At 45.5% G+C, this 22,282-nt stretch overlaps 1 long non-coding RNA gene across 5 annotated transcripts in view; it reads right to left on the bottom strand.

The window, feature by feature from the left end:
* Nucleotides 1–6,939: 6,939 nt before the first annotated feature.
* Nucleotides 6,940–22,282, bottom strand: part of LOC308468650 — a 34,042-nt gene continuing 18,699 nt past the window's right edge. Inside the window, exons 1-5 of one of the 5 annotated variants that reach the window (XR_013981772.1) lie at nt 18,484–21,014; nt 13,667–13,748; nt 11,768–11,947; nt 11,252–11,318; nt 6,940–7,405 (exon numbers count right to left, since the gene is read on the bottom strand). This is a non-coding gene — a long non-coding RNA (uncharacterized lncRNA). Of the gene's footprint in view, nt 7,406–7,692; nt 8,694–9,925; nt 11,319–11,767; nt 11,948–13,666; nt 13,749–16,790; nt 16,939–18,483; nt 21,015–22,282 lie in introns of those variants that run through there. The other 4 variants (XR_013981773.1, XR_013981774.1, XR_013981775.1 and 1 more) reach the window with 4 other exon arrangements.

The raw sequence follows: 22,282 nt of genomic DNA, 5'->3' as shown, positions 1-22,282 counted from the left end.
GGATATTTGTTTCACTTGATCGCACCTGCGTCCCAGACGTTTCTTGTGCCAAGCATTCTCCCCAAAGGCCCAGCATGGTGCTGCAGAACCTAAATCTTCACCTTCGAAGGGGCCAAGCTCTTAGGTGATGCTAAAATGCTCTTTGTCTCATAGAAGGTGGAGGGAGCAAGAGTCCTTCGCTGACCTATGTTGGTGGCTATGGTAGGATGTTCCTATTTTCATTAGAGAAATATTGAAGGGTTTATAGAGTTATGTAACCCCCGAGCCAAGGAAATAAGTAGCTTTACAACTTTTAGAAGACATTTAGAAGACATCTGAAGGTAGCCCTGTATAGGGAAGATGTTTTAAATTTTTATTGCTTTACTATGTTTTTATATATGTTGGAAGCTGTCCAGAGTGGTTGGGGCAACCCAATCAGATAGGAAGGATGTTGTGGTTGTGGTTGTTATTTAGGACATCCCTATTGGGAGGGTATGAAATTAGCAACAGCCACTACCCTCCCCTTACCCTTTCTTCAGGACAGGTAGAAAAACTGACCTGGTTGTGGAGATGTAGTTCATGTGTAAATGAAGATAAATTAAAGGGATGGGTTAAGGAATCATTATATTTTCATTGTTACAATACCCCAGTGCTGATTGCTGCTGCCATTCATTCACAACTGTATTCTTGCAATAAGCTTTTAATTGGCAATATGTAGACACATAAATTGAAGTCATTGAGGTTTCTGCTTTTTGCTTAAGAGAGTCATTAAGAGAAGCACTTCAGCACGTTTGGATTGCAAGAAATCTGGGGCCTTTCCAGTCATCAGAGCAGATGGTAAAGGCTCATCAGGGGCACATTTGTCAGAATGGAAATTCCTCTTTAGACTTCCCAAAGGAATAAGCTTTAGACACACATTTCATAAACTATTTTGGTGCATCTGGCAAGGAAACATCACTTTTGATGTCACTTTTTCCTGAAGGGGACATATTGCAGAGATGAGTTGCCCCTCACATCTGTTCCAATAAGAAGCTACAATTGGCTGGATAAAGGCAACCACACAGAACTCAAAATGCTGGTGTGACTGCTAAGCCAGGCTTGAAAACAAACTTCAGCAGATCTTAAAAGCCCAATTCTAATGAGATTTCAAAGCTCTGAAATTATTTCCTGGCTCAGATAGTAATTTGAGCTAGAGAAGAATTATTGGGGATGGGTTGTAGCTCAGTGGTACATACAAAAGATGTTGGGTGCATCTTCCACATCTCCAAGTAGAGCTGGGAGAGACCCCTGTTTGAAACACTGGAGAGCTACTATCAGTCACTGGAGACAATACTGATCTGGATGAATTGATAGTCTGACTTGGTATAAGGCAGCATCCAATGTTCCTACCACCACCACCCACTCTGTGTATCAGCTCCCCACTCCCCTAAATACCTCCCTGGTTGGCGTTTTACCTGGAATGGCAGCAGCAATTAAACTAACACTCTGGAGAATTTCATGTCCCATCAATTGCTGAATCCATGCATATCAGCCAGCCAGGATGCCAGGTTGGGATGGCAGGATACTAGGTGAGGGTTAAGGAAAACCCTTCCTCCTCCCTCCCTCCACTACTGATCCCACTGTTGCTACATAGCCAGGAAAAGTTTCACTTTTGTGAAAGATAGTTTACTGGTTGCTGGTTTCAGACAGTGGACATTCCCAACCCTACCTGAAGTTGCTGGAGATTGAACATCAGACCTTCTGTGTGCAGATCTCTCTGTGGCTTTTGATATCACTGACCATGGTGTGCTCCTGGAAGGGCTCTGTGGGAAAGGCAGCAGGGGTATTGCATTACAGTGGCCCTGTTCCTATCTACAGGGTCAAGTTCAGAGCGTGGTTTTTGGCCCTCTGACAGCTATGGTATGGAGTGCCACAAAGCACTATTTCATCCCCATTGCTGTTTTTTCATCTACATGAAGTTGGTGGTCATTAGGATATTGATCATTGGTTCATCTAGCTCTGTACTGATTTGCACTCAGCTCTGTTTTTCCATAGCATCCCTGCACCAGTGCCTTGACGAACTAGTGAGCTGGACAAAGGGAAGTAAACCAAGCTTGAATTCTGGCAAGAGAGAGATGAGTGGACTTTGAAAAATCAACCAATTGCCTGGTTTGAAGCAGGAAGCACTCCCACTGAAGGAGTAGGTATGCCATCTGGGATGGCTCCTGGATCCAGCTTTGTCACTGAAGGCTCAGGTAGCCTTAGTGGCCAGGAGTGCCTTTTTACTGCTATGACTGTTGTGACTGTTCCTGGGCTGGAACCGCTTGATCACATTAGCTCAGGCATTGGTAACTTCAAGACTAGACTACTATAATGCACTGCATGTGGAGCTTCCATTGAGGTTGACTTAGAAACTCCGGATACCTCAGAATGTTGCCACACAATTGCTTGCAGGAGTGAAATCCTGTTGGCATATTAAATCTGTGCTCAGGTATCTGTACCGGCTGCTCATTTGTTACTAGGCCAAGTTCAAGGCTTTATATAAAGCCCTTCATGGTTTGGGACCAGCTTATTTGATGGATTACTTTGTCTGATACATGCCTGTTTAACCACTTTGATCTGTAGAACTTGTACTTGTACAAGTGCAGCTCCTACCTATCCTTTGGAAGGCACCCCACTCACTGAGCAGGCCTACCCAGGCATGTACCATATTTTTCCATGCATAAGATGCCCCCGTGTATAAGACACCCCCTACTTTTGGGGACCCTAAATTAAGAAAATGGGGGGGGGAGAGAGATGGCTCAGAGTTGTTGAGCTTTATGGGGGAGAGGATTGCCAAGGGTGTTGAGTTTTTTGGGAGGGGAATGCATCAAAAATAACTTACTTGGCGCTGCCAATCGTGCACGTGGCATAAGAAAACACCTTCTTTTAGAGTAAAATAACCTTGTCTTATACACAGAAAAGTACTGTAATTTAGTTATCTATATTTCTGTTTCAAATATTTACTGAATATTGGTGATTATTTTATGCATGCAGTCATACCTCGGGTTAAATATGCTTCAGGTGGAGCGTTTTCAGGTTACGCTCCGTGGCGACCAGGAAGTAATGGAACACGTTACTTCCGGGTTTCGCCGCTCGCGCATGCACAGATGCTCGAAATGACATCAGGCGCATGTGCAGAAGTGGCGAATCGTGACCCGTGCATGTGCAGACGCGGGTTGCGTTCTACTCAGGATGCGAACGGGGCTCTGGAATGGATCCCGTTTGCATCCCAAGGTACCACTGTATTTATTTCTGCTAACAGTTTTGTGGATTTTAGCTGCATTTTGTTGATAATTTTATTACATACACAACTTAGAGGAGGATTGGGGAAATGTTTTCAGCCCAGGAGCTGCATGCCTTTCTTGGCAAACTTTCAATGGTCATATGCCTTGTGGTGGGTGGGACAAAATAGGTGGGGGGAAAATGTATTCAAATTGTACCATTGTATAGTAGGCTGGGACTGAGAGAAACCTCCATCTGAAATTCTGGCGAACAGTTGCCAGTCAGTGTTGGCAGTACTGAGCTAGATGAAATAATTGGTCCGACCCAGTGCAGGGCAGCTTCCTAAGTTCCTAACCTTTATTAAATAACATTGATTGCAATGTTTCTAGTTTGTGTTCCTCGATCTAACAAGGAAACCTAAAGAAAAGTTTCATGAACTCATTTGAACCTTGGAGTGGAGATGCTGGAGAGAAATGTCAGGGTGTTTCCAAGTCAGGTTGATGGTTCTAGCCTGTTCTTATTTTTGTCTAAATTTATGTACCCAGCCAAGAGTATTATATTGTTTGGAAAGAGAAACAGAAAGAAAGAGAAAGAGAAAGAGAGAGAGAGAGAATATGTACACAGAGGCTTACATTGGGGGTGAAATGGAGGGAATGGTGTTCTTCTTCAAAAAACAATTAATTTCATATATTTTGGACAATGACAAAGAGGGAAACAAAAAGCCTTCCAGGACAATATTTGCTATTGGAGCTCAGATGGAAATTCTACAAAATGCTGGCTTTGCCCCATGCAGGCTTCCCACTCCACTGTTCTTAAAAGGATGAGAAATTGCTTATCTTAGCATTTGTAAGTTTATTTTTGGATGTGATTACAAGGCCTGTCATGTCAACTTTCTGAGAAGGTTGCATCCATTGTCCTTAGAAAGCTAAAGTGTGATTACTGTGAGGATTGCTTTTTTCTGTTACTCAATTGTTTAAAATCGGAGAAGTCACTAAGGTTGTTCTTCGACCCAGCTGTGTTGATGGATTAAAGATGGAGTGAGTCAAATATTTACCACAAGCCACACACACACAAAAAACCAAAAACCCAGAAAAACAGTCAGTGCCCATAGGCTGTGGCAAGTGGCTGCAAGAGGCTTCCCTCAAGATAACATCCAAATAAAACCTTGGCTCTATGTTACGCCCTCAAGACTGTCCCCAAACCACACCACTCACTGGCCCCAACCTGCAGCTTCTTTGAGTCTCCCCCAGATGGATAAGATATAGAGGGCTGTATGAGTGTGTGTAGAAACTAGACTGCTATAGGTAAAGGTACCATTAGGTCCAGTCGTTGCTGACTCTGGGGTTGCAGCGCTCATCTCGCTTTATTGGCTGAGGGAGCTGGCGTACAGCTTCCGGGTCATGTGGCCAGCATGACTAAGCCACTTCTGGTGAACCAAAGCAGCGCACGGAAACGCCATTTACCTTCCCGCCGGAATGGTACCTATTTATCTACTTGTACTTTGTTGTGCTTTCAAACTGCTAGGTTGGCAGGAGCAGGGACCGAGCAATGGGAGCTCACCCCGTCGTGGGGAATCAAACCACCGACCTACTGATTGGCAAGCCCTAGGCTCTGTGGTTTAACCCACAGCGCCACCCGCACTATACTGACTACTATACAGAGGTCAAATTTACATTAGTTTCTCCACCCCGCTTGACTTTGTGCCACCACTGTTATATGCTCCCCTGCAAACAGGAGTTGCCCATCCTATTTCAATGCCTGAGGTGAAACGGGAAGGCATATCCCCCAAGTGTCCTGATTTTCCAGGGACAGTCTTGGAATTATAAAAGCCATCCTGGCTTCTGAACGTTCCCAGAACGTTCCTATTTCCCCTTCCAGTGCTGCCGCCACTGAGCTCAGAGAGGAGGATGAACCAGGGCTTGTCCCAAGCAGTGGTGATGGTGGCTGCGAGGGAGCAACCCATGGCCTCCCCATGGCCACTGCTGACAGTCTCCTCCCTTGGGAAGTTCGTTGTGGTTGCTGGAGAGCAGGCAAGGAGGAGAGGCTACCAATGCAGAGGCCAGCTCTGTGTGACATGCCGGCTCAGAGGGGCAGGCAGAGGGCTGGGAGGGAAGAAAGGAGGAGCAGAGCACAGCGCAAACAATCTGGATTTCTTTTAAAAAGAATAAAAATTAAAAAATGCTTTAGGTGTCCATGTCTAATTTTGCCCCTTTCTATTTATTCATTGGGGTATATTCCTCTTTATGTAAATCTACGAAATCTACTAAAGAAGGGTGTGTGTCCTGTTAATGTACTGGTGGTGGCACTTGTCCTACTGGTAGGAAATGATCGGGGGGGGGGCAAAAATGGGGGGTTGGGGAAGGTCAGTTGGAGGGTATTGGAAGGTGCTGCACTGCTGCTGCCCCTGCCCCACCATTGTAGTCTTGCTTACTGAGACTGCATGACTGAGGCTTCTAGGTTCTCACAAGAGGTCTGTGAGATGTTGCCAGAACCCAGAAGCCTCAGCTGCTTCTCCTTGCTTCTCCGGTGCCAGTGGCAGAGGGCAAGCAGGACACCCCACCCACCCCCATACCATGGGAGAGTGAGGAAAAGCAGCAGCAGTGAGATCTTGTGAAAGTTCCATGTGATCTTGTTTCTGTGGGATTCTGCTACCCAAGGCAGTTGCTTCAGTCCACCTTCAGGTGGACTGAAAGGGAAAGCAGCCCTCACACTGAAAAAGACTCCCTGATGTGGCTGTATATGTTGATTTTATTTGAATCTGAGAGGGAGTTATGATAAAGGGGGTTTCTTTATCTGGACATACTGGAATTTGAACTTGGGATGTCCTACATTCAAGGCCCAAAATGGGACTACTGAGATACTGAGAGCCAGTGTGGTGTGGTGGTTAAGAGCGGTAGTCTTGTAATCTGGGGAACCGGGTTCGCGGCCCCGCTCCTCCACATGCAGCTGTTGGGTGACCTTGGGCCAGTCACACTTCTCTGAAGTCTCTCAGCTCCACTCACCTCACAGAGTGTTTGTTGTGGGGGAGGAAGGGAAAGGAGAATGTTAGCTGCTTTGAGACTCCTTAAAGGGAGTGAAAGGCAGGATATCAAATCCAAACTCTTCTTCTTCTTCTTCTACTGTGCTTGTCAGTAGATCCAATGATTACTGGGAAGTTTGCCCAATATCATTGGGCCTATTCTGGCTAGAAAGGCCATGTTCCTTGTCACAAATGTCCTGGCCATTCATAGCAAAAGAACATGTATCAGGGCCCTGCCAGATTTAAGATGTTACATGAAACTCTATGGGAAATAAATTGTGGGTAAGCCTGCACCTTAGGGGGAAAGACACTGTGTTCTTAAAATGTTCTTGGAGGGTTTGACACACAAAGTTGCCTCAGGTTAAGTGCCTCGTGTACTCTCTTTGGGGGAGGGGGGAGTTTTCACAAGAAAGAAAAGCTTTTACAGGGATATTTTTAGAGAGATACAGAATGGTGAGAGATTCTGGCATAGGAGCCAACTCCTAGAGGCCAAAGTGCCTTCGCGCCCCCCTCCCCAAATATTTGAGGGGTCTGCCCTCCCCCAGATGATGGGCATTGCCATTCAAATGGTGTGGGTGCACTGCATCATGTGATCGATTATGCAGGGTGGGGCTTACCTGCCCACCACCCAATATTTTACTCAAGTTGGTGTTGCAAAATAGCAGTGTCCGGGCTGAAGGAAAACTCCACGCAGCAAATGAGGAACAACAAAAGGTTTATTGCCTAGCTAGCCAGCAAGCTGACTCAGAGGAATCAGTTTCCAAAGTCTGAGCCCCCTAATAAAGGGAGGGGCTCCTTCATATATACATTTCTGTTATCTCTTAAGACACTACATATGCATAAACTGCAGCAAAATCCTTCCAATCCTCGGCTACATCGCCCTATTAGCATACCATTTATGGTCTTTCCTTAATTGCATATACATTAAGCAATCACACAAAGAACTCTCTCTAAGCAGCACCTGGCTGCACACGATCCCTTTGCATTCCTTTCCCTATATGGGTTTACCTAAGGGAGTTTAGGACATGGAGCAAAGGCACATCTCCCTTTCTTATGCAGACACTCTGGAATGTGTTTTTGCGAGGCAAAGATAACAGCCTGTGGTACAAGATTAGGATAGCCTGGCTTGAAGGTCTCTATATGCATCATTGGCACCCCTGGATTCTGGACAGACAAAAGGAAGTCTTGTCACATGGAAAATGGAGCAAGCTTTGTTTTCTGTTGCTCCAAGGGTCCCAGCCAACAGATTCAAGTGACAATAAAGGAGATTCCAACTAAACATTGAAGGTAAAGGACCCCTGACCATTAGGTCCAGTCATGACCGACTCTGGGGTTGCGGCACTCATCTCGCTTTATTGGCCAAGGGAGCTGGTGTATAGCTTCCAGGTCATGTGGCCAGCATGACTAAGCCACTTCTGGCAAACCAGAGCAGCACACGGAAACGCCGTTTACCTTCCCACCAGAGCGGTACCTATTTATCTACTTGCACTTTGACGTGCTTTCAAACTGCTAGGTTGGCAGGAGCTGGGACCGAGAATGGGAGCTCACCCCGTGGCGGGGATTCGAACCGCCAACCTTCTGATCGGCAAGCCCTAGGCTCTGTGGTTTAACCCACAGCGCTACCCGCGTCCCTAGCTAAACATTAGGAATAACTTATTGATGGTAAGAGCTGTTCAACAATGGAACACACTCCCTCAGGTAGTGGTGGACTTTCCTTCATGGCCATCTGCCAGAGATTTTTTACCTGTGATTTCTGCATTACAGGGGTTGGACTAGATGATCCTTGGTGTCCTTTCCAACTCTACAGTTCTATGATTTTATAAGTGCTTCTTCACATAGCACACTTAAACTATGGAATTAGTTCTCTCAAGAGGTAGTGATGGCCACCAACTTGGATGGAATTAAACAAATCTATGGCAGTTAAGGCTATCAAAGGACACTAGCAGTGATGACTATGCTCTACCTCCACTGTTGGAGGCAAGTTACTCTCTGAATACCAGTTTCCAGGAAGCATGAAAGGGGAGTGTGCTGTTACGCTCTGGTCCTACTTGTTGGCTTCTCTTTTGGGCATCTGGTTAGCCACTATGAGAGGCGGATGTTGGACTAGGTGAGTCTTTTTCCTAATTCAGCATGGCTCTTCTTATGTTCTTAGTCTTAGTAAGGGTAAAATGGTATGAAAAGAAGCAGGGAAGAGAGAGTAACGGAATGAGGAGGCATAAGCTCTATTCAGTCATTCCATTAATGTCTTAAATGTCTTCGCTATCAGTCTCAGTTTCCTCTTATCCAGGCTAAACATACACAATGCCCTCAACCATTCCTCATAAGACTTAGTTTCCAGGCCCTTAGTCATCTTGCTTGCCCTTCTCTACACACATTCTAGCCTGTCAACATCCTTCTCTAATCATGACACTCAGAACTGGACACAGTATTTCAGGTGTGTTCCAGATGTGTTCTGACCAAGGAAGAATAGAGCGGGACTATTACTTCCCTTGATTAATACACTATACTTCTGTTGATAAAGCCTAGAATAGCATTCTTTTTTTGCTGCTGCATCACACACTGTTGACTCATGATAAACTTGTGTTCTACTAAGACCCCAAGATCCTTTTCAGGTGTCCTCCATCTTATATTGGTGCAGCTGGTTTGTCCTGTCTAGGTTCAGAACCATACCTTTGTCCCTGCTGACATTTATTTTGTTAGTTTTGACCCAGTTCTCACATCCGTTAAGGTCATATTGAATCCTGATTCTGTCTTCTGTGGCATTAGCTACCTCTCCCACTTCATCCAAGTCATTTATGGAGATGTTGAACAATGGGCCTAGGACAGAACCCTGCAGCATCTCACATCTAATTTTTTTCAAGGATGATGAGGAACCATTAATGAGTACCGTAATCCTTGGGTTTGGTCAGCCAACCAGCCACAAATTCACCTAAGTTACCTTGTTACCTTGTTCAACCCACATTTTACCAGCTTCCTTGCAAGAATATCATGGCAGATGAAAGCTCATACCAATAACAAACTTAGTTGGTCTCTAAGGTGCTACTGGAAGGAATTGTTTTATTTTGTCAATACTCTTACTGTAATCCACCAAACTTGTAATGCCATCAAAAAAAGAAATGAGATTTGTTTGACATGACTTGTTTTTAAGAAACCTGTGTTGGGTCTTAGTAATCACATCATTATTTTCTAAGTGCTCACAGACCACCTGCTGAATTATTTGCTCTACAACCTTTCCTGGTATTGATGTCAAGTTCACCAGTTGGTAGTTACCTGGGTCTTCTTTTTCCCCCTTTTTTTGAAGATGGGAGCAACATTTGCCTGCCTCTAGTCTGAAGGGACTTCACTTGTTCTCCAATAATTCTCAAAGATCATCAGTGCCAAGTGATGGAGAGAAGGACCCATTAAGATCTGGTCTATCTCAGTTTTCAGAGATAATGGGACTAACTCCATCCCATGCAATTCTGAGGCAGGTTTTTAAAGAAAAATTCTAAGACATCCATCCCCACCCCCCATTAAAGTTTTTCCTTCTAAACTGCTAATATCACACCTGGAGCAGGGGGAGGGACAGCGGCAGCCATTCTTTCCCCATTGAATGCCTCTGAGAACACAACCCAGTTCCTCCTAGGGGGCCTTGCCTTACATGCATTCAATGCACATGACAGCAAGGAGCCCTGTGCACTAGCCTCTCAGATTGTGGGCAGCTGTATACCCTATTTTAGAAATGAAATAGGAGGGGTGCTATGGATATAGCACATAACCTACAAGGCCACCTTGTAAAATAATCCACTAGACTGGGGATTCTAAAGTGGACCGTTGTTTCGTTTCAGGTCATGATCCATTGGGACTGAACAGGGTAAGCATAAGAATCTAAGAGCTTGCTGGATCAAGCCAATGGCCCATCTAGTCCAACATCCTGTTCTCACATGGGTTTACTTGCAAACAGGATTTGAGCACAAGAGCACTCTCCCCTCCTGTTGGTTCCAACAGCTGGCATTCAGAAGCATCACTGCCTCTGACTTTGGAGCATAGTCATCATGGCTAGTAGCCGTCAATAGCCCTCTCCTCCATGCTTTTGTCTAATCCTCTTCTAAAGTCATTGGGGTTGGTGGCCATCTGTGCTTCATGTGAGGCATTCCATAGTTTAACTATGAGCTGCATGAAGATATCCTTTCTTTTATCTATCTTGAATCTTCCAGCACTCAGCTTTGTTGGATGTCCACAAGTTCAAATATTGTGAGAGGGGTATGGCACATGGACACCAATTTTACAATGGCAATGCCCATCAATTTTTTTGGGGGGGGGCAGTCCCCTCAAATATTTTATTTGGGGGCTGAATACCCCCTCGTCCCCTAGGAGTTTGCTTCTATGCTAGTGGGATAGCTACAGATGGTGCTTTGAAGTAAGCCATTCATGAAACTAGCACTCTAAAAATGGATCCTTCTAGGGAGGAACCCTTATGAGCTCATCCGCCTTTTCATTGGATTGGCTGGGTTGGATGGAATTTATCAATAAAAGCAGGAATGAGATGACTCATTGTTATCTCCCTGGCAATGAGGTAATACACCTAAAAGAGGATGTGACTCTCATCTGTAAAACGTATTTCCCCCTCCTCTTTGAATTCATTTCCCTGATGCAATGTGGCACAAAGAAATTAGAGTCATTGTATTAAGATTAAAATGGGTATCTGTGTCAACGCAATTTAATTCCGCCCAGAGACAGCAATTCAGAAAATAACCCTCTCACACTGGAACTTTCTTCCCTGGAAGCTCAGAGGGCTTCATCCCACTTGCATATCGGCACTACACCAATTTTAACCAAATTGTGTGGTTTTTTTAATTATACAAGAGGCTATAAATTGTAGCTTTGAAGACACAGGGATGGATAGTCATAGATCATTTCCTAATGAGTCGCAAAATGTTATTGGGATAAGGGAAAGAGCAAGGAGGCAAGATATCAAATGAGCTGTCATTTGAGTGGTGGAGTTTGTCAGGAACTTCTGCTGCTCATTACCTCTTGTGAATAGCATCAGTGCAGCTTCTTCCAGGTTGTCTCCACCAATCGTGCCTGTTGGCTTCTCCTGTGCCACAAGAAGGTTGCCAAATCAGAAAAAAAGATACATTAACAAATGAATGAACTGTGCCCTGAGGACTGAAAGACAGCATTTACTTTTGCAGCCAGAGGACTAAGGCTGCAGCAGGCAGATAGGAGGGAAGCAGGGCAACTCTATCAGTTCTGCTGAAACCTGCAACATTTGCATCACCTCCTTGTTTCCTCGGTTTCTGCATGAACATATCCCCTCCTCCCTCACAATCCCCATTCCTTGTATAAAGGTAAAGGACCCCTGACAGTTAAGTCCAGTCGTGGACGACTCTGGGGTTGCGGCACTCATCTCGCTTTACTGGCCAAGGGAGCCGGCGTACAGCTTCTGGGTCATGTGGCCAGCATGACTAAGCCACTTCTGGCGAACCAGAGAAGCGCACGGAAACACCGTTTACCTTCCCACCAAAGCAGTACCTATTGACCTACTTGAATTTTGACGTGCTTTTGAACTGCTAGGTGGACAGGAGCTGGGACTGAGCAACGGGAGCTCACCCTGTCGCAGTTATTCGTGTATTTCCTTGTGTATTGTGCCTTTTAAACTGTGAGCCTGAGTACAGGGACTGTCTTTTCACTGATCCTTGGCAGCTGATCTAGGAGTCTTTTCAGCTGAAGAAGAGAGTTAAAAAAATAGTTCTTAATAAGAAAACATATTATTTCTTGCCATGTATTATTTTACCATTAACTTGAAAAAGAACGCATGCATTTCAATACTATATAAAGACCCTTTCCTTGAAATAAGGAAAAGGTGGAAAGCCTAGTCCCAATGGGATTACATATGCATTACTGGCCCTACATGTCTAATTAACACAGTAATGCAAGTGGATTTCTTTAAAATGTTTGATCAATGTTGGATATGCCTGACAAAATTCAAACCATGCATTCATCAGCCATCCAGACATTGTTGGAGGCAAAGTAATACAAGTGAAGCAATTGTTTTTATGCTTGTAGTGGAATGTGCAAGTCTATTAGAGGGACGTGATGTGAGATGTGAAAGGATGGGTCAAGAGTTCCAGTAGCACTTTTCATTAGGATTTGTTTGAAAGGTGATGTTGCATTTGAAGATGAAGAAGTAATGGGTGGTTATTGATTTCTGCACACACAAATCAACACAAAAATGAAACGGTAAGATTTCCCAAACTGTGTAAAAGTGAAGAACACTAGAATTTATGGACATCCAATAAGCGGGTGCTGGAGGATTCAGGATAGACAAAAGGAAGAACTTCATGCATGATATTGTTAAACTGTGGAACTCACTCGCACAGGAGGCAGGGATGGTTGCCAACTTGGAGAGCTTTGAAAGAGGATTGGACAAATTCATGGAGGATAAGGCTATCAGCAGCTACTAGCCATGGTGGCTGTGTTTTGCCTCCCTCCACAGTCAGAGATACCACGGGGGTGAGGGAGAGTGCTCTTGTGCTTGGGTCCTGTTTCTTGGTTGACTACAGGCATCTGGTTGGCCATTATGAGAACAGGATGCTGCACTATGCTTCTCATGTTCTTAGGATCTTAAGAAGGTAGGAAGGCATCATGGGTCAGTGGTAGGGCACAGGCTTTGCTTGCCAGAAAAAGACAATTCCCACATTCAATCATCAGCATCTCCGGTTAAAGCAGGGAAAGACTCCTGTCTGAAACCCTGGGGAGCCACTGCCAGTCAGTGTTGGCAACAGCTGGGTAGGTGGTCTGACTCAGATTAAAATATCTTCCTCAGTTAATTTTCTCAGGCATTTGTTGATGATTTAAAGCAGAGGTGAGGAACCTCAACCCTTTGCCAGCCCTGCTCCGTGCTCCCCTCAAGTGCTTTTGCCTGGCTGGAATATATGTGTCCTTGAACTGTGATAATGCTTGTTGATTGCCAGGATTGAGAGATGTTTGTGCATGTTGGTGGGTGCTGCATGAATGGCTTTTTTTGGCTTTTGCATGAATGCATTCTGGAAGGCAGCCCGCTGTACAAAAGATGAGTCTCATCCAGTTCCCCAATTTTTGCCTCTGGCCCTACCCACCACTAGGATGCATCTCTTGGAAGGTTGCCCAGGGCCAAGGGCTACCTAAAAATATCCCAGGATTCTCTTTCGGTCCACAGAACAACAGTTTCTCAAAAAAAAAAAAAAATCATGCAAAATCCAACCAGCTCAAGCCATGTGGGTTTATTAACAAGTGACACAGTTGGTGAAGGCTACAGCAAACCACATGTCTAAACTGCTCAGAAAGCCACATAATAGAGACAAACATAAACAAACCTATATGCTAACTCTCTTCCTACATTTACTAGGGCACTGCTATTGCAACACCTAATAATGTAGGCTGCAACACCAAAGGTCAATCCACCTGCTTATCTTCCAGTGTGATGTATTCTGTCACCTGCCAGCAAATCCCTTTGGCATTCTGCATAGGACTAGAAGATCAGTTCCTATACAAAGGAAGAAATGGGCACAGAATTAGCATCAGAAACAAGCCAGCAGGAAAACATTTCATTCCCTCAGAATGCTCTATGGTGGACATCTTTGGTGGCACTTGAAGCATCTGAGAACTGGGAGGGAGGCATGGACATCTTCATTTCCCCCAGCACTTCCTGCATCTGCCACCAGGGCTGGGGCTATGAGAGACAGGAGCAACGGCCACCACCCAGGGAGGAACTCCTGGCCGATCTAGCTTCTTCGTCACTCAATGGATTCATGTGCCAGGAGACTCAGTAGCAGGATGGCATTTGCTGGAACATCAGAGAACAAACGGTGGGAGCCTCACATATATCTTTGCCCTGGTGCAGTGGCTACTGCATCACTATATGTTTTATTGTGTTTCAAATATATTATAAAGGTAAAGGGACTCCTGACCATTAGGTCCAGTCGCAGATGACTCTGGGGTTGCTGTGCTCATCTTGCTTTACTGGCCGAGGGAGCCAGCGTATAGCTTCCAGGTCATGTGACCAGCATGACTAAGCCACTTCTGGTGAACCAGAGCAGTGTATGGAAATGCTGTTTACCTTTCCACGGGAGTGGTACCTATTTATCTATTTGCACTTTGATGTGCTTTCGAACTGCTAGGTTGGCAGGAGCAGGGACCAAGCGATGGGAGCTCACCCCATTGCAGGGATTCGAACTGTGACCTTCTGATCAGCAAGCCCTAGGCTCTGTGGTTTAACCCACAGTGCCACCCGCATCCCTCAAATATATTATAAGCTACCTCAAAAAACTTCAGTTAGTGGGTGGGGTATAAACACTCCTAAATAAATGAACTTCCATGCGCAACTGCTGAATTGCAACTTATCAAGAAGCTGAGTTGTATAGATTTGAGTCTGAGTTAATACAATGGCTTTTGATCCCACTGCAGGGATCATCTATTCAGCAATGTTAGGTTATGAAAGGTCAGTATGCTTATTTTGCACATTTATAAGCTCAAATCAAATGGTCACTCACAGACTGTACTTTTTGTATTTCATTGCCATTTAACTCCAATGTTTACATTTCCTCTGTACACCTATGTGTATACAGTGGTACCTCGGGTTACATACGTTTCAGGTTACATACGCTTCAGGTTACAGACTCCGCTAACCCAGAAATAGTACCTCAGGTTAAGGACTTTGCTTCAGGATGAGAACAGAAATCATGCAGCTGCGGCACAGCAGCAGTGGGAGGCCCCATTAGCTAAAGTGGTGTCTCAGGTTAAGAACAGTTTCAGGTTAAGAACGGACCTCCAGAAAGAATTAAGTACATAACCAGAGGTACCACTGTATATACTTGCCAATGAGAATTATACCATATGCATCTAATTCTAGTCCATGGAGGTAAATGCCATGATAAATGTGTTAGTCTTTAAGGTTCCACAGGACATTTTGTTGCTCAACCTCAAATAGTGTTTTGAGTCTGTGGGTGGGGGGGGGGGGAGTAGGAAATGAATTGCTTATTGTTCTTTCCATACCTTCATACCAGCTTTCCCCCATCAATTCACAGCTGGGAAAAGACACAGTGCAGAACCTCTGATAAAAGCCAAACCATCTTTTAGTTGGCTTGTTCTTTTACTCATGTTGTAATGGTTCTAGGGGTCGCTTGTGCGTAAACCGGTGCTTATCTCCCCGGCTGGGTGCAAACACCTGGCTGGGTTGCCTGAGTGAACCTTTTCTGTCCGGACAGCCACTCACCCGTGGCTGTCTCAATCGCTGGCAGAATCCGTCAGTGGGCGTTTCTTAAACTTCTTCCAGCAAAGAAGCTCTTTGACGCCTAGTCTCCTCCTACTCTCTCTGCGCGAAAGCCTTCTGCGCAAGGAGGGTGTAGGCAACGGAGGACCCCTACTCTCCCCGCTGGTCCCAGGCAAGGAGTCATGGGACCGCCTCACCGCTTCCCCCATCTGACCCCCTTCTCCACTGGTGCTACGCTGATTCTCTTCCCCAGAAGATGGGCTGCTTCTCCCAATCCCTGGATGCTCTCTGGAATCCCTCTGGCTTTTGCTCTTTCCGTCCGGCACTGATGGCAGTTCCCTGACACATGTGAACCTTATAGGGCTGTTGCTGCTCTCTGTGTGTGTTTTGCACAATTTAAACAATATTAATATGTATTGGCTCATTTATCAGCTTTTCTGTTTTACTGAAGAAACTGCTGCCAACATGTGGTAAAATCTTCTATTGACTATATCACCCTAAACTTGGACCCCTCCCTTGGTAGGTCTCCTTTCCCACTTGGACACATGAAATCCTTCTTGTTTGGTTTTGCAAATACTGCAAAGGCATTAATGCCTATGGGGATTTCATTAGAAGGACAAATGAGGAAGCTTCTTCCCCAAATACATGCCACCCAACATGTAACAGACTTCACAAAAGCAGCTGGTTTCCAAATAGGAGATGCACTAGAGTTTAAATCTAACTCAAAGTGGCACCAGGTGATCTAGATGCCCTGCTTAACCCCACATGTGTGACAAAACCCAAATATAAGAAAAGACTCATATCTACTACTCCAGACTTCAGCCTTATCCCTTCAGGAAGAGGAATCTGATCTCAAGGTTATGAGACTTCAGGAAATGAAGCCCAGACAGAAGTGGTGGTGAAGGGTAACAGCAGCAGCATCAGCAGCCACAAAATGCATCATCCAACCTCTTCTTTAGTTTCATTCCCTGTGTCAATAGTCAATTCAATTTGGGATCTCCTAAACAGTGGTGCCCTCCTCTGCTGTTACCTGGACCTTCATGATCTGATGCTCTAAGCTAGGATTGCCTGATCAGGAGCATCCCAGACTCTGAGATTTCAGGATCCAAACCAGAATCAAGGATGTCATGGGAGATGGTCTTGGTGATGTCCCACTACTGAGCCATGGAGATGGAGGTTAACTGGGGGAGGGGATGAGGAGCAGAGGAAGGCAGATCCCCAGAGAGCCATAATTTGCAGCTGGCTCCTATTAGGCTAAAGTTTGCATGCTGCACACGTAAGTCTTCTTAAAAAAAAAAATAAGCTACTCTCACCCACCTGCAGATTCAGGCAAACCTGGAGGGGGCCAGGCAAACCTGGATACTTCAGGTCAGCTATGGAGAGTTCCAGACCTCCAGAGCTGACCCTGCTCTAAGCCATTGCTTACTTAGCTTGCTTGTCTGGCTGTCAGCAGCTGGAAGGCTTCTGGCCTAGATAAACAGCACACAGTGGTGGTAATTACAAGAATGGAACAAAGTTCAAACTAAAGAATGCAATATTAAGATATAATAAAACAGGCAGGAGAAGTTATTATGTAAAGAACCAGAAGAGGAAGTTGAGGGAAATCGATGGTATATCATGCCTGTAAAAATGGCAAAAAATGTATAGAACAGGCTCCAATAAATGTTGGAAGTGTAAAGAGAAGGAAGGCATGTTTTATCACATGTGGTGGAATTGTAACATAATTTTTAAAAATTGGGGGACTTCCGGTCTGTTGCGGATCGGAAATGATGGCACAGCTCATGTTGTCTGATTAAAGGGAAACCGTTCTGAGGCTGTTTGGGCATTAGGGGAGAGTGCCAGGGCTAGGCACCCCCCTAGAGAACCCCATGGATGAAGTGGGGTGTCGAGAGGACCAGTGGAGCAATTATACTCCCGCAACCTCCTGGAACCCGCTGCTGCCGTGAGGTGAGTGGAGCAGGGGAGGAAAAGCAGTCGAGATTGCTCATGGCTTCACCACAACCCTACAGTCAAAGCCACAAGTCGTCACCGAAAGCAGCAGATTTTCCAGCAAGGTCTTTGGATCTAAATCTTATTTAAGGAGAAAATTGGAAGCTTTTAAAATAAAAAGTTGATTTGGCGAAAACGGAAACAAAACAGGAAGTAAACTTCCGTTTTCTGGCTCATAGGCAATTGCAAAGGGAACAATTTGTGAGTGAGAGAAAAAGACTTTTTGCAGCCTTTAGAGGGACCTTATTATATCATTTTATTGGGTACAGAGATTTCCCTTCTGACTGAACTTGACTGGTGAGTTTGAACTTGATCTATTGCTCCTTGTTATTGGCATTTGGAACTTAAACTAGAAGTCGACTGAACAGCTGTGTTATTAATATTATTGCAGCTGGCAGAGGCTGACAATTGGTCATCTCATTCTTTGGATTGCAAAAAAACATCCATTTACATGTCTGCTTATTTGGAGGTCCCTGGAACTTCACAATCGAACCTGAAGCTTGGCAGGGAAGCACTCAGCTAATCCTGGGGATTTACTCCTGGAAAGGTGAGCTCCCGTAGTTCAGTCCCTGCTCCTGCCAACCTAGCAGTTCAAAAGCACGTCAGAGTGCAAGTAGATAAATAGGTACTGCTCCGGTGGGAAGGTAAACGGCGTTTCCATGTGCTGCTCTGGTTTGCCAGAAGCGGCTTAGTCATGCTGGCCACATGACCCAGAAGCTGTCTGTGGACAAACGCCGGCTCCCTTGGCCTATTGAGTAAGATGAGAGTGCAACCCCAGAGTCGTCTGCGACTGGATCTAACGGTCAGGGGTACCTTTACCTTTAATCTTCATGAAACAAAGAATTCCCATCCTGAATGATAAATGGTCCAAATTTTCCCCAGAAAACTTGGGGGGAGGGCCAACTAGAGACTTAGACATTTGCATGTCCCGTTCTTGAGCTAACTGCTTGTTCTGCTCCTCAAAAGCTCCTGCTAGATGATCAAGCTGTGATTTAAGTTCCAAATATTGTTACCATAGTACGTGATAGGGGTCAGCTTCAGTGCCCATCACCCCTCCCCCCCCCTCAGCGCGCCTCCAGCTGCTCCTTGCTCTTCCGACATCCCAACTCTTTCCTGGCCATCTGATGTGAAGAGTGGAGATGCTTCAAGTGGCAGGCTACTGGCATAGATAAACAGCACATAGTGGTGGTAGTTACAAGAAGATTTATTGTATACAGTCATTAGCCTCAGAGCAGCACACACTAGCAACTATCCATCGCAATTCAATTGAAGCATCTGAGCCATCATTGCATCTCCGGGAGGAAGCAGAAAGTGTCCACCCCTCCTCCTTTTTGATTGACGCCTCTCTTTGACCTTTGTTCTTCTGCAAACCCTTTTAAATTTCAGGGTCAGCTCCCACCCCTTCTTCTGCTGAAGATTCTCCCCTCCCCTGAGAGGTGACTAATGGCCGCTCGCCAGAGGGTTGGCTTGCATCCAGCCCGCTCTCACTATATTGATAAGGTACATTCCCTCCTCCTTCTGAAAAGGGGGACTCTAACCCACTGCTTTTGGCTGGCTGAGAGAAAGGCACATCTCTCTCTTCCCCTTCTGACTGACTGCCTTCCCCCCTGCTCAGACTGCTCCTCTGGACTGTGGGAAGCTATGTCCATGACACTGGCCCTGAGTAAGTCCCCTAATTACGTTGACCACCAGCACTGGGCCTGCTAGGAAAACAGGCCTTGCTCAGTTGTCCTTTTGCAAATGCCAGTGTCATCTTGAAATAATGTCTCATTGGAGCAGTTATGGTTCTTTCCAGAAAGAAGAGAAGAGAAAGAATATAATTAGGCTTGGTTGGCAGCACAAAACTGCACAAATAAATATGTATCATGCGACCAAGTAACCAGGAGGGGCACATTCTCCTGTAATTATGCAAATAAATCCACAGGGTGCTCTCTGGGATCAACCGCCTTGTACATTTGTATTAATCAGAGGCAATGTAACTGACAAGGGAATCTATTGCACTGCTTTCCTGGCAAGAGGCAAATCTAATGGCAGAGGAGTCTGCACCACAGTCTGCTGCAGAAGGCAGAGGGCTGCCTGCCTTATCTCAACAAGTCCTTTAGGTATCTGGGGGAGGCCACCAAACCCGCTGCAGCTCTGAATAAATAACACTTTCTCCACTTCAAAGTTCACCAGTTCAACCCTCCACAATGCACACATACAAATGTTGATTGTCCCCTGGAATTTGCACTGTTTTTCATATCCTCCTTCTCTGTATAGGATGCTGGGGCATCTGTTTAATGCAAAGATGTTTGCATATCCTCAGATGAACTTTTCTGACACTTCAGCAAGAACAGCTGGATTTGGGGGCAAATAACACAGCCCTGGATTTTGTATTCAAGGCCCCGAGCTGCCTGATTTGTCCCCGGGTTGAAGCCTCTACTTTATCAAGCAGCAGATGAAAAAAGGCAGTTGGTTTCTGGTGTTTCTCTGATATATTTCCTCTTCTTTCTTTCTTTTTTTTAAGAACAAAACAAAAAAAAATTCTAACCATTTAAGAAAGATGAGAAATGTTTTGTTTGGAATGGTGCAAGATCTGTTTTTACCATAAGAACAGTGGTATTCAATCTTACCCATAATCTGTCTTGCCCAGTGAACAGATTGGGTGCCAGGATCATATCAGTGACTGTAACAGTCAGTTCTGAGAATTTCACGTCACACTGGAGTGGGACCAAGACACATTGTTTGAGGAACCAGCTTGTGGGGGAAAGAAGGCAATCCTCCAGGGCGCTAATACCTCCCCCTAAGCCCTCTACCCCCCCATCTCCTACCCAATGAGGCCCTTATTGCCATAGTGGGTGAATAAGACTGACTTCACATCAGGTCTTTCCATTTCTTTGCCAGAAAAAGCAGCTTGTGAGGGCTTGTGGGGGGCAGGGAGCCGCTCTGATGGTGAGTAGGCTGCAGGCAGAATTTGAAACTTGATAGCTGAGAATGGGGTTTGGGAAGAGTACGAGCGACCTTCTCTTTACTGAATCTGGTAGCTCAGACATCTCCAGCATAGGTGCCCTTTATGTGTTTTTGGACTCCAACTCCTATCAGTCTCAGCCAGCATAACAAATAGTCAGTAATGATGGGAGCTGCAGCCCACCAAGAACACAGGATTGGGGAACACGGTGATTAGCTTTTGGCTGTGTTGGAGGATTCAGGACAAACGAAAGAAAGTGCTTCTTAAAACCATGCATAGTATGAGGCAATGATGGCCACCAACCTGGGTAGCTTTAAAAAAGGATTAGACAAATTCATGGAGGTAATGGCTGCCAATCCATTTGCTTTGCCTACACAGTTGGAGGTAGTAATGCTTCTGATTACCAGTTGCTGGAAACCACAGTAGGGGAATGTTGTTGCACTTGGGTCCTGCTTCCAGGCTTCTCAAAGGCATCTGGTTTGCCACTGTGATAAAAGGATGCTGCCACTTGATCCAACAAGACTTCTCTTTGGTTCATATGTTGTAATATACTAGAGAGTTTAAGTTGATTATCACACAGCCTGCTATTCACACAGCCCTCAAGGCTTTCCTGGTACTAGTACTAGGGACATCTTAACGTTCCTGTCTAGTGTTAAGGAAGGTGCCTTAACACTATGTCATGCTATCTGTCGAATCACCAAAGATTGTCTACTCCAATTGTCAGCAGCTCTTCAATGGTTTCAGAGAGCTTTCCCCATCACCCTGCTACCTGTTCTTTTTTAAAAACAAAAAACCCTGGAAATGCCATGGATTGAATCTGGGTCTTCTTCACTGACACTGGCGTACCCCCCAGCCCCTGCACACACATTTAACCATATGAAAACCCATAATAAAAAAGTGGGATGCAGGTGGTGCTGTGGGTTATACCACAGAGCCTAGGGCTTGCCAATCAGAAGGTCGGCAGTTCGAATCCCCGTGATGGGGTGAGCTCCCGTCGCTTGGTCCCTGCTCCTGCCAACCTAGCAGTCTGAAAGCATGAAGTGCAAGTAAGTAAATAGGTACCGCTCCAGCGGGAAGGTAAACGGCATTTCCGTGTGCTGCCCTGGTTTGCCACATGACTTGGAAGCTGTACGCTGGCTCCCTCGGCCAATAAAGCAAGATGAGCGTGCAACCCCAGAATCGTCCGTGACTGGACCTAATGGTCAGGGGTCCCTTTACCTTTACCTTTAAGCCCATAATGTGGAGCCTCATTCCCACTTGCCTGCTCAGCACCCTTGTCAAAATCTATGTTTTCTCATGCCACGCATCCCTCCAGATGTTTGTGACAAGGGTACCATAGGCATCCTGTGCCAGACATGGGGAACCATTGCAGATTAGCATGGGGAACCATTAGCAGTGGGGAGAAAATGGGAAGATGGGAGTGTGGATTTAAAAAGACTCATTTATCAGCTGACTGATAAATATGTGCGTACATTAGAATCACAGAACTGTAGAGTCAGAGTGGGCACCAATGGTCATCTAGTCTAGGCCCCAGCAAATGCAGGAAATCCACTGCTACAGCATCGAGGAAGGGCTGTAGCTCAGTGGTAAAACACCTGCTTTGCATGCAGAAGGCCACAGGTTTAATCCCCAACACCTCCAGGCAGAGTTGGGAGAGACTCCCTGTCTGAACACCTAGAGCAGCATTTCCCAACCTTGGGCCTCCAGCTGTTTTTGGACTACAACTCCCATAATCTTCAGCTAGCAAGACCAGTGGTCAGGGATGATGGGAATTGTAGTTCGAAAACAGCTGGAGGCCCAAGGTTGGGAAACACTGACCTAGAGAACTACTGCCAGTCACTATCCTGAATGTGTACTCTTACTGGCAGACAAT

Source organism: Podarcis pityusensis (genome assembly GCF_964106645.2).
Source record: "Podarcis pityusensis genome assembly, chromosome: Z".
Lineage (NCBI taxonomy): Eukaryota > Metazoa > Chordata > Lepidosauria > Squamata > Lacertidae > Podarcis > Podarcis pityusensis.
This window is presented reverse-complemented; position numbering and strand designations above follow the sequence as displayed.